Source organism: Canis aureus, chromosome 14, assembly GCF_053574225.1.
Source record: "Canis aureus isolate CA01 chromosome 14, VMU_Caureus_v.1.0, whole genome shotgun sequence".
NCBI classification, from domain to species: Eukaryota; Metazoa; Chordata; class Mammalia; order Carnivora; family Canidae; genus Canis; species Canis aureus.
In genome coordinates this window covers 28,487,622-28,511,025 of record NC_135624.1, presented here as the reverse complement: position 1 = coordinate 28,511,025, position 23,404 = coordinate 28,487,622, and the positions used below count along the sequence as shown (strand labels likewise).

The 23,404-nt window shown below is 48.9% G+C and overlaps 1 protein-coding gene across 50 annotated transcripts in view; it reads right to left on the bottom strand.

Annotated features, from left to right (window-relative positions):
• Positions 1–23,404, bottom strand: part of LOC144283315 (uncharacterized) — a 237,817-nt gene that overhangs the window by 49,419 nt on the left and 164,994 nt on the right. For 27 of the 50 annotated variants that reach the window (XR_013351791.1, XR_013351786.1, XR_013351787.1 and 24 more), the window contains 2 exons: positions 13,917–14,059; positions 7,493–10,003 (listed from right to left, as the gene is read on the bottom strand). The exons of 8 other annotated variants lie outside the window; for them this stretch is intronic. The gene's annotated coding sequence lies outside the window, so the exon portion shown is untranslated. Of the gene's footprint in view, positions 1–7,492; positions 10,004–11,045; positions 11,301–12,182; positions 12,391–13,802; positions 14,060–22,684; positions 23,098–23,404 lie in introns of those variants that run through there. 15 more of the 50 variants (XR_013351820.1, XR_013351815.1, XR_013351784.1 and 12 more) reach the window with 10 other exon arrangements.

Below are 23,404 nucleotides of genomic sequence, written 5' to 3'. Positions count from 1 at the left end.
GGTCCTCATGTTCTTCCTGGAGAGGACAGCCACACGTAAAGGGGCCTGGGGGTACCATGCACAGCAGCTTGTGCTCAATGGTGTCACCAGAGGTGGCCCACCGCAGCGTGGAGGAGGGCTCAGGGTGATCAAGGGAAACCGAGGGAGAGACCAGGAGTGGCCTGACAGGACAAGAGCAGAGGCAGGGGCCTGGAGCCTACCCCAGGTTCCGCTGCCCCTTCCACGGGAGGGGCCTGTCGCATTCCCCCCAGAGCATCTCCGCGGTGGGTAAGCGAGGGTACTAGAACCGAGGAACCACCAGGTCTATCGTTCCATACCACAGACCCCGGATTCTGGACTGGGGAGTGGAGAGGCTGGAAGAAGTCCGTCCTTTCTTTCTTTTCTTTTCTTTCTTTCTTTTTTTTTTTTTTAAGATTTTATTTATTTATTCATGAGAGACACACAGAGAAAGAGAGGCAGAGACACAGGCAGAGGGAGAAGCAGGCTCCATGCAGGGGGCCCGATGTAGGATTCGATCCCAAGACTCCAAGGATCATGCCCTGGGCCAAAGGCAGGCGCTAAACTGCTGAGCCACCCAGGGATCCCCAGGAGAAGTCCTTTCGAGGGAGAAGAAGCCAGCAGAGCATGCACAGCTCTGGCTGCTGCTCAGCCTTCCCAGGTGTACCAGCTTCCTCATCACCCCCACCCCACCCCCCAGCCAGCACTAGCACCCTGGCTCTCTGCAGGAGGCAACAAGGCACACTGGGAGATAAGGAGAGCCTCTGGAGGCAGAGAGGTCAGCCTCCACCTTCTGCCTCTACTTAACTGTGGGGAAAGACATTTCGCCTCTGGAAGCCCCGCTGTCTTGGGAGTGTTATGGGGGCGAACAAAGCCTGCGTGAGTAAAGTAAATGAAACACCACACAGTAGAGTCTAGACAAGAAGTAGCCCAGAGAAATCTTCTTTCCTTTCTTTCTACTCTGATCTTATTGGAGTGCAAACCTCCTGGAGAGAAAACCCACAGGTTCTTTAAATGTACCCCAAATACCAAAGAGTGAATACGAAAGAAGTCTGGATCTTGCAGGGGGAAGACCTGGCTTCCGGCCCTTTTCTACCTGTAAGGGCAGGGCAAGGTACACGGTCTCCGGGCCTCTGACACCTCACCTGTAAAACGCGGCTGGCAATGCTTCCTTCCCGGGGCGTGGGAGACTGGACACGCGGGTCTCCGCGAACCAGAAAGCTCTCCACGTGCTGCGTACGGCGACGCTGCGTAAGAACTGGCCTCAGAACCAGTTTCTCACATGGTCCTGACAGGAAGGGAGCTGTCCTGAAACCCCAGATGAATTTAAATCATCGCGAATGCCTAATCCAAGGCAGCCAGTGTGCCACCGGAGGTGCTTTCCTTGCCAGAACTCCAGCAAATACTTTTTGACGCGGCAAAGGGGCCGGGATGGTGCGAGGCAGGACGTTTGCAGGTGCTGGGATGCTGCCAGCGGGGGCCCGGCTCCCTCCGGGGGCTGAAGGTGCCTGATGCAGCGCTCCTGGGCCCCTTGCCAGTGTTTGTTCTGCGCACACCAGCAGGGCCTCCTGCCTCCTCCCAGGGTCACGTTAGGGGGTGCTGGGATTATTACCTGCCTGTCAGGTAGCTGAGAGCGGGAGGTACAGAGAGGCCAAGAGACAGGTCCTCGGAGAAGCTGCCAGCCCCAGCAGCTGGCCCCCGAGGTCCGGAACGCCCAGGGCCCAACGGAAAGCATCCTGCTTCCTCTCCTGACTCGCTGAGCAAACACAGGAGGGTAGCAGGTGCCCGGGGCGGCGGGCCAAGCCGTGCTTCTGCCCGCTGCGCCCCCTCCTCCTGCCAGGCCAGCCTGGCCCTGGTCCTGCTCTCACTGCCCGAGCGGTGGGCAGGGGATGGGCACCGTAGGCCGGGAGTGGGGGCTTCCCTCTGTGGCCTCCTGGTGGGGTGAAAATCCCACACGCCCAGCGGCTCTGGCAACCTGCAGGTCTTTGTACATATTTCGGGGAGCTGAGGTGGATACCTGCAAACAGCTAACACCTTCAGTGGAAACCCACCAAGACATTCCAGTGAGGCCACTGGCCCATAAGGTCTCATCCAGACACACCACAGGCCCTAGAGGGGGTGTCGGATAACCTGCTCACAATGTGTGAGCCAGGCCTCTGCTCTTGGAGGACCCCGGGGGTGCAGATTTCCTCATGGACTGGGTGAAGGGCTTGGGCCAGGGGCCTGTTGAGATCCCTGCGGACTGTGATGGGGTTGAAAGGTGGTCTTTGCTGTCAGATGGCCCTGGATATTGCCATTCGTGCTGCTACCTTCTTGGCTGTGGGGTTCTGGTAACTCTTTGAGCAGTTTCTTCATCTTCAAGGTGGGGAGGGCAATTTTTCCTTGCAGAGCCTTGCAGTGAGAATCAAGTGAGAATGGCCAAGAAGTGCCAAGTGCGGAGCAAGCGCCCCAAACAGTGGGACTGCAAGACGCTTCTCACCCATGGTAAGTTCTTAAAAGGATAATCTGTGTTAAATCGTTTTCCTTCTGAGGAATACAATAGGCTGGCTTTGGGGCTTGGGACCCAAAAGACTCGCTGGATCAACAGAGACTCACTGATTCCTCATCTTCTTACATAAAACTAGGACCTTAGCTACTCCACCCCCAACACACTCATATTCTCTCTCTCTCTGATTCACTGTCTCGATCTCTCTATGCATATCCAGCAAAAAGCACCTCTGCTCCTATAGGAAACCAAACAAATGGGGGAATAGTATTGATCCCAGTCCATCACACAGATTCTGGGAAGAGCTAGCAGTAAGCTGGAGGTTCACAGGGGGCTTTCCTAATGGTTTCTCCCTATCAGATTGTACACTCAACAAGGATCAGATGTGCCAAGGAATGTAAGCAATACTATGGCAACCCCTGCCCTAGCAGGTTGCAAGTCACCTAACAGTTATTATTGATATTCTCACTGTATCTACCACCAAAAATATGCTGTGTAACAACAGAAGTTCAGTGGCATAGACACGAAGTATCTGTGCATCTGGGTGGCCAGGCAGGTGGCTCTGATGATCTTGGTGGGGCTCACTCAGGGATCTGGGAGTTCACCAGTCGTCTAAGAGTTGCACCAGAGCACCTCGGTTATGTTTTCTGTGTCTCTCCTCCTCCCCCTGGAATCAGAAAGATGGACCAGAAATGTTCTTCCTTGGTGGGGACGGAGGTCCAACAGTGTAAACGGAAACTCTCCTTCAGAGCTTTCTCTGCAGTATATCTGTATCTGCTTGCGTCGGGTAAGGCAAGTCACAAAATCGAGCCTGGCATCAGAGATATAGGGGATGGGTGAAGAGCTGGGGCCATTCATGCAGTCAATTCACCACATCATTAAAAGGAGGAGACATATAATTACATCACTTATACAGTTACTGAGTGAAGTGCCCCAGTCAGGATTTGAACTCAGGTCACTTGGGATTGTGCTAAGCCCCACACCACTGCCACTAGGGCACAGACACAGAAGCGAGGCAGGGACCATTTGCAACACCAAGAGAGCGACCCTGATGCCACAACTGAGCCCTGGCAGGGATACTTCAGTGGATCTTAGATATGGATGGCCCTGGTGAGCGCACAGAACACCTACCTTGCCCAAGAACAGACTCACAGGCCGAGAACTAACACAGGTCTGGTGACCAAACTCTCTTCTTTACCCAATACGGAATGAGGGCAAACAGCAGGGAGTTAGGGGGATCCCTGGGTGGCTCAGGGGTTTAGCACTGCCTTCGGCCCAGGGCGTGATCCTGGAGTCCTGGGATCGAGTCCCACATCGGGCTCCTTGGATGGAGCCTGCTTCTCCCTCTGCCTGTGTCTCTGCTTTTCTCTCTCTTTTTGAGTTTCTCATGAATAAATATTAAAAAAAAAAAAAAAAAAAAAAACAGCAAGGAGTTAAAAGAGCTGGAATCAACTGGCAGCCCTATTTGGGGGAAAGAGAGAATTACGCAGTCGCACAGAAAGGAACGCAATCTTCCAAGCTCCCTAAACCCGGGATAAAGGTCAAGCAAAGGTTCCATATTAGTTGTCCTCATGCTCTTTTCGGCAGCACATATACTAAAAAAATAATTGTCCTCCCCCGCTCCCCACCCCAAAACGTCTTCATTTTACTGGGGATGAGGACATGCAACAATAAACCAACCCCTGCACAGGGCCTGCAGCTCTGCTGTCCTTGCTGGGTTGAGACCAGAAAGAAAAGGCCAAACAGGGATCGGAATGGGTATCCAACATCAGGTTCAGTGGTTCTGGGCGGGGAGCCCTGGAGCTGAGATTTGTCATAAACGCCCCCAGGAGACTCTGATACGGTTACTCCTTGGATCATACTTCGAACCCTTCTCCCCAAGACAGATGAAGGAGTGTGGCTGTCAAATCACCCCATGCCCTTCGGAGCCCACGTGCGCCCCAGGCTACAGGGCACTCAGGCTCCAGTGGGGAGACATAGGATTATGTGCAACACGCGTGCACGCACGCATATACCCCCCATGTACTCATCACATGCACGTGAGCCCGAGCAAGAGTGGGGGGTGGATCCGTAGTTAGAGCAGCTGACAGTGCTTCACACCCCACACAGCTAGCACTGTCTCCAGGCTCTGCACACAGACAGCACCGCATCTCCGCCTCCCCATAATCGGAGGCAGGGGGTATTTTTATCGCTTATCTTTTTCAGGTGAGAAAAATAAGGCCCAGAGACATTGAAGTGTCCAAGTCCCAGGGCTAGCACGCTGCGGAGTCCAGATGTGTCAGCAGACACTGCGACTCCAGGGCCCATGTTCTCGCCCACCGGCTGCGGACCCGCAGCAGCATTAATCCTGCCTGGAGGTGCTGCTTGCCACCAGATGCTCCAGCCCACCCTCTGAGCGCCCCTGTAACGACGGGAGCAAAGTTCCTGAACTTGCCCTGTCACCCCAGCACCTTAGAGCAAAGCCATTAAGATCATGAAGTCCTCTCTCGGATGCCTTTGTGCCGGGAAATGGCTTCGTCACATCAACTCCCATTTTTCCGCCCACCTCCTCGTGCCAGCTTCCCACCTAACACGGGGTGCCATGAAGAAGGCGGCTACCCTGGGACCTACGGTGTGCACCAGGCAAGGAACATGCCAGCCTTCGGTCTCCACAGCCTTGCTAGAGCTACGCATGCCCCCCACCCCATTTTTGCAGACAAGGAACTGAAGGAGCCTCAGAGAGGTTAGGCAACTGGCCCATGGCCCCACAGCCAGCCCGAGGGCCAGCCCTGTATTTGAACGTCATTCTGGCCTAGTCTAGAGCTTGATCTCTCACCTTCTCCGAAGCGTGATTCACGTGCCTGTGTCAAGGCCTTTGGGGACTGAACAAAATGTCAACACCCAGTGTGAAAAACGTGATGACCATCTTTACTGAAGGGAAAGGAACTTAATGCGGGGGGTGGAGGGGAGGGTGCTCGAAGTGGGAATAGGAAATATGCTGCTTCCCAGCAGAGGGGCATTCTGGAGCCAAGGAGATGCTGTTTGGAAGGCACGTTCCAAGGAGGGGTCGGCTGCCTGCAGTCCATGCCCGGGGCTGCTAGGGAGGCCTCCGGGCTGCGTGCTGGCTCTGGCTCTGCCTCTACAGAATGTTCTCTGCGGACGTGGCTTTTGAGGATGAGGATGGGCGTCCTGCCAGCAGCTGACAGGACACACTCTCTGGCAAGCTTCCCTAAGATGGGATAAGGAAGTTTTGTTTTTCGTTTTTTTTTTTTTTTTTTTTTTTCCTTCCTACTCCATGTTTCTCCAGCTTGGGGGAAAAAATCGAAGAAAGAACAAACTGAGCCTCCTTCTCCTTGCAAAGAAGAACTTAGAAGTGGAAAACCTAACAGACTGAAAATGAAATTCTAAAGAAAATATCATTTCCCATCTGGGCCTGTGCAAGGACCTCCAGTGGCCTAGAACAACTGCCCACCTGGTGTGGGGATGGCAGCATTTAGAGGGGTCGTCCTTGTGAGGGAAGGGATACCAGACTGAGGATGAGGAGTCCTGGGGAATCTGCACCCAAGGGCATGCAGTGGGGTTCCCTGCGATAACGACTCCACCCCTGGTCATTTCACCTGGGACGTCGCTCTTACCATGGCCACCAGCCCCATGTCCCTGTGATTATTCAGTGTGAGAATGAGGAGGAAAGCCTTGAACACGGTAAAGTCCTGCTGCACGTGTGAAATGTCCCTCTGATGAGTGGAGCACAATGGCAGCTCTAGAGAGAGGAGGTACAGCTTAGGGGACACGATGCTGTGGGCTCCAGCACCCAACTGCGGGAGTGGGAAATCGGGCTCTGCTACTAACTAGCTTGTGACCTTGGGCAAGTCACTTGCTTTGTCTGTGCCTGTCCCTTCACCCATAAAATATGAGAATACTCATACTCCCAACTCCAAGCCTTGTTGCGATTATTAAATAATCTGATCTGTGGTGATCAAAACAAAGCCCGTATGTGTTAGCTATTATAAAATTAGCGACAGCGATACTACGTTATAAATAGTAAAATATTATTCACCAGTTTGGGCCATCTTCAAACTCATTCTGTGTAGCTCCTGCAAATATAAATGCTGTTTTATATTTGGAAAAAATGTGGTAAAAATACTTTCGAGATGCTTTACAATCTTAGAGACATTGATTTTAAAATAGTGCAAAAACGAGTCCACTGAATACTCACTGAAGAGGTATTTTAATGAGCACCGCAGGCACCATGCCTAATATGGTGGGCAGGCCCTCATGCCCTGTCACCCTCCTCCTTCCTTCTGGACGTCCCATGACTAGATGGCAAGCATGGGTGCTGGGTGTCGTGTCCACGGCCCCGCATGAGGAGCAGGGGGAAAGGTGAGACTACCGCACTTACGGTCTGGTGGGGGGCAGGCCCTGTGCAACACAGTGCTCAGCGGCGGGGCCTCCGGGGATTCCATGGAGGCTGCACGTGAGCCCGGCCCTCCCTGCAGCACTGGGACACTTGGGGCACGCAAGGGGCAAGAGCAGGAGGCAGGTGCACAGCCTGGAGACACATGGGCGTTCCTGGCTGAGGAGTCTGCCTCTGACTCGGTGGGAACAGGACCCCCAGAGAGGCCTGTCACCGGGAAGTGGGTGACACAGACAAAGCCGAGCTCCAGAAAGGACATTGGACAGCACTGTGGAGGACGGGAGGACGGGTGGGCAGCGGCACGCCTGGAGTTGGGGAGACCCCCTAGGAGGTTTAGAAACAGCATCATGGGGTCTGACATCGGGAGCCAAACCACACATTGTGGTGGAAAATCCACCAAGTGGCGACTCGTGGAGGCGGCCACAGGAGAGGTGAACGGGCAGAGTCCAGGGGAGCTGAGCTGGAGAAAGACACACATCTGAGACTTGAGGGTTTCCTGGGGAGAAGCCCACATTCTGGAAGTCAGAACAGAAGGGTCTGGAACCTGTGCTCCCCAAGCACTGTGTCTGCATGAGCTTTCTACAACTGTACAAACAAATCACTACAGACACGGTGGCTTCATTTTTTTTTTTAAGATTTTATTTATTTATTCATGAGAGACACACAGAGAGAGGCAGAGACATAGGCAGAGGGAGAAGCAGCCTTCCCGTGGGGAACCCGATGTGGGGCTCGATCCCAGGACCCCGGGATCACGCCCTGAGCGGAGGGCAGACGCTCAGCCACTGAGCCACCCAGATGCCCCAACACGGTGGCTCCAAATAGCACACATGCACTGTCTCAGTCTCCAGGTCAGACGTGCCACAGCCGGGGCCTCCATCCCAGCTTCTGTGGGCTGGATTCAAGGTGTTGGCTCTTAACTGGGAGGCTGTGGGGAGGACCATCTTCCAAGTTCACTCATCCACGCCCTCGGATGAATTTGGTCTCCTGTGGTTGAGGATTGAGGGTCCTTTTCCTTGCTGGCAGTCAGCAGGGGCCACCTTTCTGCCTCCGGTCCTCATGCCTGGGTCCCTACATGTGGGAACCAGCAGCACACTAAACCCTTCTCACACTGGAGGCTGATTCCTCTTGGGGGAAGGGAGGAGCCGATCTCTCTGATCCCAATCAAAGAAAGTTGTCTTCATCATCCAGAATAATCTCCGCATGGGCCCACTGCTTAGTCACCTTAATGCCATCTGCAAAGGCCCCTCTGTCAGGTAAAGTAACGATTTCATAGGCACAGCCCCAGAGATTTGGGTGTAGGCATTGGGGGGTGGGGAGTGTACTATTCTGGCTGGCAGAGCTTCTCTGCTTCTCTACAGGAAACCTGTAAAATAAATAATAAAGTGTGGGGACCATCATCATAGATGGGAGCCCTGGGTTCTAAGAAACCGGGAAGAGGCCCACTGCCCAGCCTCAGAGAGCAGGTGTGGGGAAAGAGAGGAATATCAGGAAAGACTCCCCAGAAGAAAAATGAGATTATCCAATGGAACCTAAAGATGAGTGAAAGTGAACGCAAGTGTCACCATCAGAGGTGCTTAGCCTCCAGACTCAGAATGACACGTTCGGGAGAGGCCAGGAGCTACAATGAACTCCAACGAAGTTGGTCTAAGATGTGGGCAGCAGGAGCCAGCCTCCCTGAACGTGAAGATCCGCTGTCACCCTCCCTTCCCCCGGTGGGACGATTCTGCAAGAACCTTCCAAGAGCAACAAAGTGCACCTTCAGGGAAGAAACCCCACCATGCAAGGGAAATGAGCTAAGTGAATCTGCATGCGCTGGTTGAGGAAGAGGTATGCGACACAGGAAATGAAAATGACAAGCAGACCACTATGCGTAATGGGTTTCCAATTTCCGCCCCTCGTGCCGCCAAAAAGAAAGTGATTGCTTGTGACAGTGCAGGGGTTTAACAGAAGCCAACTGGTAAATATTCAAGAATTGTGCAAAATGGATTTTAAATCTTTAATCGCCATGGTGGGATCTCACCCCTCAGATGTCGGCAAACCTACAATCCGGGGCTTTCTTTCCTTCATAAGAGTCTGAACAGCCCACCACTGGGTTTGCATAAATGACCGAACTGATAATAGGGATTATCTCAGGAAGAGGTGGGAGGTGTTTGACAGTGGGGTTGGCCACTTTTCACTCCCCCGTTTGTTAATTTTTAAAATTGGTGCAATTACAGCCTTTTTCATAGTTCTTCATTATTTTCCAGATATTTAAAAAGTAATGAACGTAAAACGCACCCCAGCTTGCTGGGATCCCCATTCTCAGGGCTCTCTCGCGGCTGCAGCATCATCCCCTGCGCACAGTGGCCCCCCCATAACGGGCCGCTCATCACTGACGACGCTGCTGGGCACCGGGCGGCCCAGGCCAGCCAGACGGCGGAGGCCCCCGGGGAGGCTGGGCACGCTTCCTTGGGAGAAGACCTCCATCAGCTGCAGTCTGAGCCTCGGCCCTCATGCCTCATCTGCTACAATCATTATGAATCATACTCGGAATGTCAGGCAACTAGGAGAGCGTCTCCGGGGCCCGCCGGCCCTTCCCCCTGTGGCGTCACAGCCAGAGAATGTTCAGGGGGCGGAGGGGTGGGGGTGGGGGGCTGAACTGCAGGCAGCAACACCAACTCGTCGCCCAGCCGACGTCAAGCTTTCTCATGTGTAACGTCCTGGCTAACACACTCACCGCGGCCCACGGAGCGTGGACGTGGGAAGGGGGGCTACTGCCCAGCAGGCTGGAGGGAGGCCCAACGGTGGCCTGGCCGAGGCTCCCCGCAGCAGACACTCCCTGGTGTGGCCAGATTTCACTGCTGTCACCACCTGGAGCACAGATTTTTTCCACCTGGAACATTCTGGCCTCTATCCCCCGGGGCATTGCTCCAAGGCTCCCTTTCCCTCTGTGACCTCTCAGCACGACGAACACGCAGGCTAGCACTCCGTGGAGCGGGGAAGGCGTCATCACACGGAGCAGCGAACCTGCCGTCACTGGTGGTGCCGGACATGCCATCATACGGATCAGTGAACGCAACATGACACGGTGTCCCGAAGAGGGTCGGCCGAGAGCCAGGCTGCGGGGGTTCCTGGGGGCTTCGGGGAGCCTAATGGTGGAGACAGAAGCACAGATGGACAGCTGCTCCTTTCCACGGGAGAGCCTCTGCCCACCCCCAGCCAGGTGCCTGGCATAGAGCAGCTGATCGTGATGTGACTGCGGATCCATGGGCCGTTTTATCTGAATGTTTATGGCACTTATATCTTTCCTTATCATAGCCCCCTGCCCTGGAAACAATCTCCATCCTGCCCCTGTTTCCCAGAAGGTAGCCCTTTCTCCACATCACTGGGATGCTCAAGCAGCGGGCTCATGAATTCTCTGCACGTGCTACAGTTCCTCCAGCCACTCCCACGCTCTGCGACATTAAAGCCATTTCTGGTTTTTCGCTCTTACAAATACAACGGCCAACATCTTTGTGCATAAGCACAATGGGATTCTGAAAAGTAACTGAAAAAAAAATCTACCTATTTTTTATCGTTATGTTAATCTCATACGACAGTTAACCCGCGGCTTGGTCAGGTGTGGCATCATCCCTGACACATGGAGAAATGAGAACACTCGTGCCCCAGCTCCTGTCTGCCGGGTGACAGGCCAAGGCTGGCTGCCAACATAAACGAGGGAGTCGGGGTCCAGGTTTTAGCCACTCATGCTAAAAAGTGAAGGAGAAGGCGGCTGACACATTCTTACTATATTATGAACGAGATGGCTGGAATTCAGGGGTCTCGTGAACCCTCCCACCACCTCTCCTACCCACCACCATCACCACAGCCCCAGAACACTGAAAGGTCTCTTTGGCATGGCCTGGGAGAAATCCACACACGAAGTTTGGAAACAGCACTCTGAGAGCTTGATATAATAGGGTCAAGAGGCCTTAACTCAGGACAGGGACATCTGGATTTGAGATTTGCCAAGTTTGTTTCGGACTCTCCAAAATTCCTTCGACCTGTCTGAGTCTCTGTTTTTCCACCTAGAGGCAGTAGGGTGATGACCAGAAGATCTCTGGGGTCCCCTTTCTGATGTTCTCTGAGGCTCTAGAACCCAAGCAGAAGGGAGCTGCCAACCTAAGATAGGCAGGAGCCTGGTGGTCTCACCTGGACCAGGAAGCTGGACCCTTTGGATGCAAGGCCCCATAGCACTAGAGCTCTGATTCTGGAAGCTACCATGGTCTGGGCCAGGACAGCAGCTTCGTGACACCTGTGTGGCTTGTTGAATTATAAGTGTCCTGAGGGCAGGGCATGGTAGGACTCCTCTTCATCTCCCTTACACCAGTGATGTGGTGAGTTAGGTAGGAGAATTCATTCTGTATCCTTTGTGACAGCAAACAAACAAACAAAACTGAACGTGATCTAAAAGATACCAGCAAAGGGCAAGTTAACATAAATCATGACCCAGCTATGAAAAGTGACAGTGAGCCATTATGCTTATGACCGAGAGCTGTCCTTAATAACATAGAGAGATGTCCACCACATATTCTCCTGGGGTAAATTAATTACAGGACCACACGGATGGATGTGTGTGGCCAAGCATGCCCATGAGGGGTATATATATATGTGCTGTCTTTGGAAACCTCTGGGTCTTGGGAATTAGGTGAACTTTTAAACTTTACCCTTTGTCCTTTCCTGACTTACTTAGTTTTTTTTTTTTTTTTCATTATTAATAAGCATTCCTACCTAGTAGTATCTAAGGTAGGGAATGGCAAACCACAGCCTTTGGGCCAAATCTCCCCATCACCTGCGTTTGTTGAGCCCATGAAGTAAGAATGCTTTGGAGATTTTTTAGTGGCTGGGGAAAAAAAAATCTGAAGATTTCAGTGTGCAAAAATGAGGCTTTATTGAAGCACAGTAATGACCAGTTGCTATATATTGTCCACGGCTGTTTTTGTGTTATAATGGCACAGCGCGGCTGCCACAGAGACCACACAGGCCCCATGGCCTTAAATATTTGCTCTCTGGCCCTTTGCACAAGCAATCTGGAGACCCTGGTGTAAGACCTCACCAGCTCTGGAACCCTGTGCAAGAACCCTGCCCCAGAATGGCAGCTCCCCACGTTTCTGTGGCTCACACTTGACTGCCATACAGAGTCAATCCTCACTACTATCAGGATTCTGAATTGTGAATTTGCCTACTTGCTAAAATTTCTCTGTAACCCTAAGTACATGGCTCTTTCCCAGTCATTTTCAGATATTCCCAGGGCGGCAAAAAAAAAAAAAAAAAATTGAGCTGTCCGACTTGCATGTTCTCCGCTGAGGTTGGACAAGGTGACACTCTACTCCTGTCTCAGCTCTCGTATTATAAAGAAGTCTCTTTTCTGAGGTCGATGTGGTGCCACGTTTTCCTCATTTTCGCTTCTTTTCTGGGTGGTTTCGCTGTTGAAAAGGGCCTCTAAGCCCAGAGCCTTACTACTGTGTTCCTGAGCAGAGACACAATGATGTGCCTCCTGGAGGAAAGATGTGTATGAGATAAGCTTCATTCAGACTATGACTTACACTGCTTTTGGCCGTGAGTTAGTTCAATGCTCACAAATCAACAATATGTATCAAAGACAGTGCCTTTGATCAGAAACGCACATAAAACAGTTAATGGGGCAGCCCAGGTGGCTCAGCGGTTTAACACTGCCTTCAGTTCAGGGCATGATCCTGGAGACCCGGGATCGAGTCCCACGTCAGGCTCCCTGCATGGAGCCTGCTTCTCCCTCTGCCTGTGTCTCTGCGCCCCTCCCCGCACCCCGCCTCCCCGTCTCATTCATGAATAAATAAATAAAATCTAAAAACAAAAACAAAAACAAAAAACCCCACAATGTTATATATTGATTGGTCAGTGAAAATGTTGTGGCCAGAGGCCCCCAGACCCTAACCCTCTACTTCCCCCTGGAGTGATGATTCAGAATTCACTAATTCAGTGTCTGCCTCCACTTTATACAACATAACTACGGCAACTAATGAGAATCAATTATACTTGCTTTCACAATTTATCCTATCACCACCACCTTAATTCCCACCAAACTGTGAGTTCCTTGGGGCCAGGGACTGTGACTTGCTCCTATCTGTATCTGGGACACCATGACAGGATATGCCAGGCACCCTTTCACCTACCCCATGGTGAGGCCAGGAGCAGTGCAGAATAGAAAGGACTTATGCTCCCCTGCATGCTCCCCACATCTCCAGCCTCCACTCCACCAGGTGACAGCACAGAGTGGCTGTTGAGCCTCACAATCCTCTTTTAGAGAATGGGGATCGTATGGCACCTGCCTTGGTTTGTTGAGGGGACTCAGTGAGCCAGCACACGTGAGCACTTGGCTCCTGGGCCCCTGTGAGCAGCCAGTGAGCTCTTATTACTGGAGAAACTTCAGGAGTCCCTTTTTCTTTCTCAGGAAACTGTCACTATGCTTGACCACATTCTACCGAAAAACCCCTTTGCACACATTGAACCCAAGCCTTCTTGTAGATTCTGTTGAGTTCTCGGTAGAAACCTCTAAAAAGGAAAAGCAAGTAGCCACACAGTCCAGTAGGAACCATCATGAACTTGTCAATCCATCAACACTTTTGGGCAAAGCACTGCGACAGACGCAGAAAGAGACAGACCTCTCCCTAATCCCATCCCCAAATATCAAACATGTAGCCTTTGAAGACAAATATACAGAAAAGATCCAATTACCCTGTAAGGTGAAGATACTTAGAAAAGAGTAGGGGGAAATATAATTCTATAGTGTGTTCATAAACCCAAACTTACCCTTATGCAACACTAAAGCAAGGTATTTATGGCAGAAGGGCTCACCAAGTTTATGGTGCCCCTTCTAGAACTCATGTACACCTGGGGAGCAGTCACCCAGACAGGGACCACATCTCACACCTGTTCGCTTCCGAGGAGGGACGATGTGCCCAGTTCTCATCAAAAGCATGCAAGGGAAGTGACTATATGCCACTTCCAGGACGAGGTGTTTAGGAAGTAGGTGTCCCTCTGTACCTCCTTGTCCCTCCTCTGCCAGCTGGGTAGACTTCAAGGTCGTTGAAAGGATGGCAGACGACGAGCATGGAACACACTTGAGTCTTCCAATCGCTGCAGAGGAGATGCCACCCACTGACCAGGCACATCCCCCGGGGGCTGTTCTGTGAATAAGAAATAGGCATCTTTTGCACTGAGCTACTAAAATCCTAAGGATCTAGGTTTGTTACAGGATCTAGATTTACTTGAAAGGAACAGTCTCACCCATTTAAAACAAAAAAAAAAACCTTGACAAGGCTACACTGCTAGTAAGGTGTTATTCCCACTAGGTGCTTAGAAAGTTTCTGAAGCTTAAGACCCAGATGCTGACGTGCTAAGAGCTCTCTAAGTGCTCTGAGAGTCCGGATGAAGAAGGGTTCAAGGAAAATACTCTGAAAAACACAAAGCACTCTAGAAATAACCAAGTTGCATTTGTCATCAGCTTCCCTGTCCACATTCCCTTTGCCTAGCCAGGTTCAGTCCTTCTAGAATTTCATTTCCAGTGGAAGCAGAGAGAGCAAACGTGGTCACAGACACAGCTAATGACTCTCAAAGCCTTATAACTTTGAAATGGGCTAAAAAAAAAAAAAAAAAAAAAAAGTCTATCCCTTCCACCCACCCGGTCCGCACCTCTCCACCCCCATGTCCTGGGTTCAGTTTATTATGAGCACTGCCCATGGCCAGAAGTGGTGCTTCACAGAAGCCAAAGCAATTATCAGAAATGAGTACTAGATGTGACAGGGAAGCCAGATGTGCAGACAGGGGCATTTCAAGGTCCTCATTTCCCTGCTCACAATTAGTCAACTTCTAGCAGAGATGAGAAGCTGAGGCTATCACAGACTAGGGACCTTCTCTGGCAGCTCCAATGAGGAAGGGCTGCTTCTGCACCAGCACAGAACCCTACAAGGTGCTCATGGATTCAAAACACTAGCTAACCTTCTGCTCAGAGCTGAGGACAGTTCCCAGAGAAAAGAAACCTAGTCTGTCCAGCTACTCCCCTTGCATTTGAAGTATACCTACTATGTGCATCAGGTGGTGACACACATATACTTCCAACCCACACATTTTCAAGGGCCTACCATCCCGCCAGTTCCCATTCTTCAGAGCAGCTGTGATAGTCCAAACCATGTGCATCTGTATGTCCGTCTTTCCCACAAGAAGGTAAAGGTCTTTGAATCTGTGCGACCCCAGATTTTGCACAGGTTCTCAGGATGTGTTGCTTGAACTGAATTGAACCAAGTGAAGGAAGGAAGGAAGGAAGGTAGGATACTGGAATACAAAAATGAACAAAATGCTTTTCCTAAAAGCCCAAGGCCATGATTGTAGATTAATATTGAGGGTGGACAGATAAGTAATCACAGTGAGTCTGAGGACATCAGATGTGTAAAATAAAGAAATAACGGAGAAGCCATTAGCTCTGGCAGGAGCAGTCTCCCCGCAACGAGTAGGCATGAATTCGGACCATCTGATTCATTCCACATTCCACAGCAACCTGGCCCGCCTCACCATAGCACCCCCTGCACATTCTTATAACCTTTGTTCATCATCTGTCCCCTTCAAAGACAAAATTCCCCAAGGAGCAGAGACTGCTTTTCTCTTGTCCATTGCCCAGCACCCAGAAGTGCTCGATAATCATTTCAGACAGATCAGGTCGGAGCCACATACAGGTTCTAATCCCATAATAGATACAGATATAGCTACGTGGTGCTAGGCTTACACACAGGACAAAGCGGCTAACTGCCGCGAAGGAAACAGCAAGAACGTGATACACACACACACACACACACACACACAACTTGCAGCTACCACAATGATAGCAACTCGTCCCATGGAGCCCTGGCTATTCACCAGTTGTGGTCCCCAGAGTGAATGCGCACAAGGCCTCATGAGGAAGTCAGCATCATTATCTCACAGAGGAGAGAGAGAGGTAGAGGCACAGAGTTGGTAAAGACCAGAGTTGTGTGACTTCACAAGGTGTCTTGCTAGAGCATGGCCTCAAATCAGGAGAGTCCGAGGGAAGGAGGAATGGAATCACTCCGGCAAAGCAGCCAGCCACCAGCACGGGGCTAGGCAGGCCCTGGGAACAGAGCAGACCCCAGCCTTCATGCCTCATCACAATTACCTGTGAACCTGTCTCATCAAAGGAGCCCCACAGCAACACTAGTTGGGTGATGCTAAACCACCTGAAGATACTTCACCGAAGCCTAGATCCCTCCCCAGCCAGTTAAAGCCTAGTTTATTTTTTTTAAGATTTTATCTATGTATTTGAGACAGAAGAGTGAGAGACAGAGAGCACATGAGCAAGGGGGAAGGGCAGAGGAGACGGAGAAGCAGACTCCCCGTTGAGCAGGGAGCCCCTGTGCAGCTCGACCCCGAGCCCTGTGATCATGACCTGAGCAAAAGGCAGACGCTTAACCAACTGAGCTACCCAGGCACCCCTAAAATCTAGTTGAGAAGATGGGGGAGTGGGGAACGCAGGAATTGGGATACTCATATTCTTTGCAAGCTCCTGGGTGACTATGGGATGCAGATGGGGCTGAGGAGATGTCTGCAAACCTGCTACCTTCCCACACCAGCCAAGAGGTTGCTGGAAATCCGATGGGAGTACAAGAAAGAATGGGTTGACTGTTGGACCACTGTTAGCCTGGATGAGTTGCGAATGTATCCTGAAACAGGGTCCCTGTCAACTCTGCCCGTGGCCAAGAACTGCGTGCCCAGCAGCGCCAAAGCAGTAGGCTCACAGCTGCTTAGGACGGATGCCCACCGCCTGCAAACCTAACGCTCTGTCCTGCAGGAGCTGGGGACCTTGTAAGTCACTCGACTCTCTGAGTGTGTTTTCTCATCTGCAAAATGAGAATAACCATGTTGTGAGGATGAGAGGGGACCTGGACGCTGAAGAATTCACTAGGATGGAAAACAAACACCACCGGACAAAGACCATTTAAAGAGAAGGTGTTACCGCTGCCAACTTGGAGGACGTTGGGCAGAGTGGTGGGTAGGGCAGGGATCTGGGTTCAAGCCTGGCTTGGCCTTTATTATGGAGTCAAGAAACCACTTAACGTACAGGTTCTTTTCTGTGGTCCACAGCAGAGCAATGGCTCGTGTACTCATCCTCTCCTTCATCAAGCTTGCACTGGGCATCCACCCCGAGGTTGTTGGCTCAATCAAGTGACATAATACATATGAACATGCTTTGGAAATTGTAATATGCCCTAGAAAGGAGAGGCTATTGTTCTTGTGCGTGTAATGATTAACCACGGGTTTCCAGGGTCTACAAGGACCTCACAGGGGCGCATCACAGTGTGATGCTCCAATTCCTCCCACCCCATTCCCTCTCTGTCCAGTGTGACCTCTACGTGGGTCTCTCCAGCGATGAGACCCCGGCCACTGTCTGAGACCCACTCAGTCCACCCGTAAGGGCTCCATTTCCTTGCACTCCGCTGTCTCCCCGTTCTCTTCACTTCTCCATCTTGTTCTGATCCTTGGGGCCGTCCTTATAAGACACATCGGATCTACTGTCAATCCTTCCTGTGTGTTCTGGAAACAGAAGTCCAAGATCAAGGTGTTGACAGGCTTAAGCTCTGTTGAGGCCTCTTTCTTTAGGTTGCATGTGCCACGTCCTCTGATTAGCAGGAGGGAGAGAGAGATTAAGTACTCTGATCTCTCTCCTTATACAGGACTCTAATCGTATCATGGGGCCCCACGCTCACGACCCCATCTAAACCAAAACACCTCCCAAAGAGCCCATCTCCAAGTGCTGTCACTTTGGGGGTTAGGGCTTCACCGTATGAATTTTGGGGGAGGGGGACACAATTCAGTCCATAAGACAACCCTCCAAAAGTTTCTCTTGCTAAGCAGAAGCAAATCTTAGCCAGACACTGAGTACCTCCAATGCCTACAAAGCATTAGTTTTTTATGTGGAGAAAACAAATAAAAATTACCTGCTCTCAAGGCACTTCTGGTCTAAGGAGGGTCTCTACACATAAGAGGCCTCTGCACCCATAAGAAAGAATGGGCCATAAGCAAGGGACAGGAAGTTCACAAGAGAGTCAAAGAGGTCACAAGAAAACACAGCTGTGCCCTTTGATTAGCTTTTATTATAGAGGTGGTGATGCCTGAGCTGAAATCAGAAGACTCTCTTCCATTCACCACTGACTGACCACCTTCTCTTGCTTACAAGGCTCCACGCTATAAGCTGCAGATGTAGCCAGGAATGGAACAGATAAACCAGCAGCCTCTACAGAACTGAATTTTGGTTCCTGCTGTAGGTGTGGGATCCTTCAAGGTGGACGGATCATGCCACACTTCTCAGCACCCCTCATCCCGAGCACAGTACCTCATCCCGAGGACATTAAGTAGAGGCTTAATGACATAGCTTGTCAAATAACAAGCAAAAAAGACCTCTCCAAAGTCAGCTTTTATCCTCAGAATTAATTAATTTGTATTCCCTAAAGGATGGCCAAGATGGTGTCTCTCTAAATGCCAGAGGCTCACTCACGGATGATTAAGGAGAACCAGGGGCCCCAGGGGTTCCAGAGAGCTGAGCCATCGAAGCAACATGATGCCGTTCTTGTGCCAACAGAGGGCAAACAGGACTGGCCTGGCCTTTTGATGACGACTCATCACCCAAATCCCAGGTCTTGATGACAGGTTCAATCCTGTAAAAATTGAATCTGGTGAAAAAGCTGTGTTGCTGCCCACGGTGCTACAGGTCTTGGGGAAGGGCTGGTGACTGCCACCCCCCATCAATTGTGAGTGCCATGGTGGAAGGTCTCTCATAGCTGACAAGGCCAAGGCAACAATGCAAGGTCATAGAAACAGCTGTTGCATTCAGTAAAAGGAGGCTGCCCTCAGCTACCTCAAGTGGGATTTGAGTCAGGACACAGTTTAAGGTACGTCTCTGCTCTGTGGATCCTTGATGAGCAGAATATCCAAAGAAGCTTCCACCAGAGTCGAGAAAAGCAGTTGTACAGGGCGCCAGCTTGAACAAAGTGTAACATCTACTTCTGGGTTCCTGTCAATCTCTCTCAACATTTAGTGAGAGATTGTTGCTATTCAGCCTTGAAAGCACTTTCCCCTTTTCAGTGGACTTTCCTGAAATCATGCCTTACTGAGCTATGGTTCTTACCCAACTCTACTTCCTGTGCCAGAATCTTATTGACAAGAAATTTAAAAGGAACTGGGTGCCAAAATACGCAGTGCAACACTTGTTTTTATTTTCAGTAACCTAAAACATTTTATACAAATATTTATCCTAACATTAATTTAATAATAAAATATTTTATACTAAAATATTGCATATTTTTAGTTCACATAAAAGTAGGATGCTGGGGCACCTGGGTGGCTCAGTGGTTGAACGTCTGCCTTTGGCTCAGGTCGTGATCCTGGGGTCCTGGGATCGAGTCCCACATCAGGCTCAGCCTGCTTCTCCTTATGCCTATGCCTCTGCCTCTGTGTCTCTCATAAATAAATAAATAAATAAATAAATAAATAAATAAATACTCTTAAAAAAAAGGTAGGATGCTATAGTGTGGCTTCCCCTTGGTCATTTCAAATACTGAAGACATTTGTCTGCATATTTATGCTTACACTGCTCACATCCATACACAATTCATCAGAATGGGCACAACCATTGCTTTTGTCAGATTTGCCAAGTGTTAGATTTTTTAAAATGTATTTCTTAAAACATCATCTTATATTGTTTTAAACACACACACACACACACACACACACACGGAGGCAGTCCCCAACTTAACGATGGTTTGACTTAACGATTTTTCAACTTTACGGATGGTGTGAAAGTGAAATGCGTAGACTAGAAAGCGTACTTGTAATTTTGCACTTGGATCTTTTCCCAGGCTAGGGACATACGGCATGAGCCTCTCTTGTGGCGTTGGGCAGCAGCCACAGCTCCCAGTCAGCTAGCAATCACAAAGGTCAACGGTCGACAACTGATACACTGACAACCATTCTGTTTGTCACTTTCAGTAGAGCAGTCAATAAATTACATGAGATATCCAACACTTTATTATCAAACAGGCTGTCCATCAGATGATTTTGCCCAACTAGAGGCTAATATTGGAAGTGTTCTGAGGACGTTTAAGGCAGGCTAACCTAAGCTACGGTATTCAGGAGGTAGGTTAGGTATATTGCAGACATTTTTGACTTAAGGTATTTCAATTTAACATCATTTTATTTAAGATTTTATTTATTTGAGCGTGAGAGAGAGAGAGATCACAAGCGGGGAGGGGATGGGTAGAGGGAGAAGCAGACTCTCCACTGAGCAGGGAGCCCGATGTGGGACTCGATCCTAGAACCTGAGATCATGACCTGAGCCGAAGGCAGCTACTTAGCCAACTGAACCACCCAAGCGCCCTCAACTTAATGATAGTTTTATGCGGATATAAGCCAAACCTAAGTCGAGACAGAGCTGTATACACACATACACACATCTATTTTGAAAACATCCCAGAGCTCTGGTTAAAGTCTTAATGTCTTCAGACAAAAAAAGTCTCACAGTTCAATTAACATTTGCCCTTTGAGTACAATGTGATAGGGAGGACCTAAAAAAACAATTAAAGGGGACTATTCAGAATTTCTGGGAGAATGGTACCTGTATCTTACCCTGAACTTACACACACACACACACACACACACACACACACGTTTTAAAAGACTGAGATACTTTGTTATGTGATGGTTTTATTGTAACTAAAACCATTTCTGATCACAGAATTTCTGAAAATTGTCTCTTTTTTTTACCATATTTGCTGGAAGAGGATTATTCTTTTTGTTGAAAGACTGAACTTTTCCCCTTCTTTTCCATAGCTTTTGGTTGAAAAAAAAAAGTTTCTACTAATGAAGTAAGCAGACCTCTAATATTTTATATGCTTTTCAGCTGTGTAATTTAATATTGGGATACTTCATTATTAGCTTATGTCATTGATAAAGTGGTGATGTGTATGAATATTAGTTCAACCATATATTTATAATGTCTGGGAATATGTGGCTATAATGGCTGTGGGAGAAATTATTTGGCAGTGTTCACTTGCTTGCAAAAACCTAGTGCAAGAGCTTAACTATCTAAGTGCATATTGAAATGAAAAGAACACACAGAGTGGACTTAGCTTCTGGCTTCTAGACAAACCTGTGGGTTTCACGCCCCTATCCCAGAGTGAGCTCCTAAACTTCACTGGGTAGCTAGAAGGAGCAACAGCATAAAGTGTGAGAGAGTGCTCAGCATTTTGCCCAGCACAGTGAGGGCTGGATAAGGCACCTATATATTCTATATTTACTAATATCACCATCATTATAATAATTACCGAGAGAACCATCCACGGAAACGCTATGTCAGAACAAAGCAAAGAACCTGGAGCACAAAAGTGAGGCTCACATTTAAAAGCTGCAAGAAGTCATGGGACAGCCCAGTGAGCAGAAGGAAACAAACAGAAAACCATTCTGGAGAATGAACCCAAGAGGAGTAAGAGGCAGGCAAGGGGCATGGGACAGTTCTTGCAGGAGCTAAACCAGTGAACACACTGGAGATTCCAGGGCACCCCTTTTTGCATCAATTTCCTCCCTGATAAATTGGAATGTTACCTGGTAGTGGGGTGATTACACTAATCAACTTCTAGTAGCCAGTAGCACACAGCAGAGCTTCCAGAGATGTTAGTTTTGTTCTTGCTTCTCCCTTCTTGAATCAAGGAGCATTGGCTCTAAAATGGGAAAACTAACCTATACATAAACATAAATCCAAGCACATGAAATTTTACATCAACTACAAAAGCCTAGTGATCATTAAAAGTCCCTGGGAGGAACTGATCGTGGTTTGCTAATTAATTGGGTTTACAGAGATCAAGCACCACTTAACTAATCATTGCTCCTTAGAGGAGCAAATATGATGACTGTCACTTGGCAAATTTCTAATTTATACTCCTCTGGGAAGATCAGAAGAAATGCACACTCAGGAATCACGTTCTCCCTAAAGTTTCCAAGGATGAACAATTACCAGCTTCCTTGGATAAAGGGAAGATGAGTCAGCTGGTTTTACTGTTAGCCGGCATGGACTGCAGGCGCCCCTATGCATCTCCAACCAATAGCTTTGTTAAGGATCAGACGTTGGAAAGCCAAGAGTAGATATAAAAAATGGTAAGTGTTTACTGGGTAAGACTTTTTTGGGCGGCACCACCTGTGCGCAGGAACATGCCATGGAGACTTAGTTGGATGGAGGTCATGAAAACTGAACACACATGTGCAGAAGAAGTATATCCACACCCAACTCGTGTGCTTAATACCTTTCCACTCATATCAAAACATGTTCTTTATTAAAAAAAAAAAAAAAAGTAAAAGTAAAAGCTCCTACTTTCTCACACCTTCCAATTACATTTCCCAGAAATGTCTGTTAACAAGAAGTATGTATCCTTCTCAGAATTTCTCCCATGTGTTGATAAATATCTGTAGGTACCATATTGTTGTCTTGTTTTACAGAAGCGGGCTAACTCTATACCAAGAGTATGATGACTATTCTTCAACGGACCAATTGTGGACAGCTTTTCATATTGGTATATATGAATTTATCTTTTTTTTGTATTTAAATTGGGTTTTTTAACTTTTCACTTTAAAATAATTCCATACTTCCAAAAAGAGTTTACAAGTACAGTGAATTCGCACAGCCTTGCAATTTCTCAGGATTGATGTCTTGTGTAACCACAGTACAATCACCAAGTTGTGTCAGGAAAATAACACAATACTATTGCTTAATCCAGAGACTTTATTCAGATTCTATCCAATCCAGAATCCAATCCAGGATCGGATATGCCACATATGGCAATCACCTGCCATGTCCCTTTGTCTTCTGCAATCTGGAATCATTCCTCAGTCTTGCTTTGTCTTTCATTTTTGAAGAGTACTGACCAGTTCTTTTGTAGAAGGTGCCTCAATTTGGTTCTGTCTGCTATTTTCTCATTATTAATTTCAGTGTATGGGCTTCTGGCAAGAACTCCATTGAAGCAGTGGATGACTCCAGGGCTGGAGTAGAGATAGCACACGATGAGAACATCCGTGGTGCCAAGAGGTAAGGCAATGCTCAAAAAATGATGACTAAATGATGAAAGGACATAGAGCTCAACATGAAGGACACCCCAGTGGCCAAATCCAGACAAAACTGAGCAAAAATAATAATAATAATAATAATAATTGTAGTTATTGATCTACATATAATAAAAACGCCTGCGTTTATACCAATGCGAATAATTAATTTTTTTTAATGGAAAAGAAAAGAAAGCTCTTCCTTCCATTTGGATTCCAACTGATAAATATAGAAATAATGATGAGATGGACAACCACTGTTGCGCAAACACCAAGAGTTAAACAGTTTCAAGCAAATAATCAAGGATGGTGCTAAAATTAGTCAGGTACAAGTAAGATGAGAAACCCAGTATTTACATAGTTTCAAAATACCTCCCGACAAG